This window comes from Pediculus humanus, genomic scaffold (assembly GCF_000006295.1).
Source record: "Pediculus humanus corporis 1103172107477 genomic scaffold, whole genome shotgun sequence".
Taxonomy (NCBI): Eukaryota; Metazoa; Arthropoda; class Insecta; order Psocodea; family Pediculidae; genus Pediculus; species Pediculus humanus.
The window spans coordinates 483756-485397 of record NW_002987095.1 but is presented as its reverse complement, the minus strand read 5'-3'; positions in this window follow the sequence as shown (position 1 = coordinate 485397).

Below are 1642 nucleotides of genomic sequence, written 5' to 3'. Positions count from 1 at the left end.
AAAAGAATTATTTCCGTTTGTTAATTTGACAAAAAATAATTTTTTTTTTTTTATACAAAAAAATGTAAAATTTTTGAACGACTTTTTCTTTTTTTTTGTTTGAATAAATAAATTTTTTGCATTTTCGAATTTATCGGTTGTTTGTTAACCTGTTTGTTATATTTTAAAGGTTATTAGTTGCGTTTGTTGGGAGAACAAACAATTCTTGACCCAAATTTTTTTTTTTTTTTTTATTGTCAAGTAAAAAAATTTTTTTTAACCTGTTTAAAAATGAAAAAAAAACAATAATGATATGAGAAATCCTGTAGGATGTTTTGTTTGTTTGTTATTTTGTAAAACAAACAAACAAACGAAAAATAATAATAATAATAAAATATTTTTAAAAAAGGGCGTTAAAAAAAATAATAAACAAATTAATTTTTTTTCTTTTACATGGTTTTTAATCAAATTTATTTTTAAAAAAAACGGATAACAAACGGAAATAAAAAAAACAAACAGAAAAGAGAGAGAGAGAGAGGGGGGAATCAAAATCGTCTGCTTTTGAACAATAAATAAATAAATTTAAAAAAAAAAAAAAACGTGTTTTTACACGATATATATAAAAAAATTTTAATTATTTTTCGTTTCCTATCCACGTTACGTATCTTTTATATAAACAACAAACGGGCTGACAAACAATCGGAAAATTTACGTCTCTCTCTCTCTCTCTCTCTCTTCTCGTTTGTATTAATAAGAGAGAGAAAAAAAATTTTTTTTATTTTTTTTAATAATTTTATCACGTCGTGATGAGTTTACGTGAAAAAAGAAAAAAAATTTATTCGCTACGAGTAGAAAAGGAGGACGTCAGTAAAACGTGGTAATAATTTTAAAAATAAAAAAAAAAAAAAATTACCGTAATTATTTTATAATTTTTTCCTTTTTTCCTTTTTTTTTGTTAAATCAGGTCGAATCATGATTTTGATGATTTTACTATTCATTTTTCGTACAAACAAAAAAAAAAAAAAAAACAAAGTCATTCGATTGTAAATAAATTTTGTTGACTTGAAAATTCGAATTCGAGTCGTCGTCGTCGTCATCGTGCGTGCATACGGGCGTGCGTGCGTGTTTGTTGTTTTAAAAACGATGACAACAACAGGAACAAACAAACGAAAAAAAAACTAAAATTTTTATGAAATAAATTTTACCCTACAAAATATCAAAACTGGATAATAAAAAAAAAACGTTTGCTTGGAGAAAAAAATCAACTGTCATCAAATTGCAACAATTGTTAATTCCTGTTCGAAAAAGTCACGTGACGATGTTACCAAAAAAAAAAAAAAAAAAACCGCGAGGGTAATTAATAAAACATATGTTGAAAAATTTTTTTTAAAATAATTTTTTCAATTCGTCAAATTTTTTTTTAAATAAAACTTTTCGCCCGTATTAAATTAAATGAAATAATTATTCTTCTTATTTTACCCCCCGTTTACTTCTCGTTTTTCCTCCGTATTGTCTTGTCTGTTAATGATAGAATAATGCGTGACGCGACGTTTTTAACACTTACTGAGAGAGAAAGAGAAAAAACATTTAACGGACGCGTAAAATGGCGTCGGGAAAATCGTCAAGACGATTGATTAAAGAAAATTCGATGACGAAAAAAAAA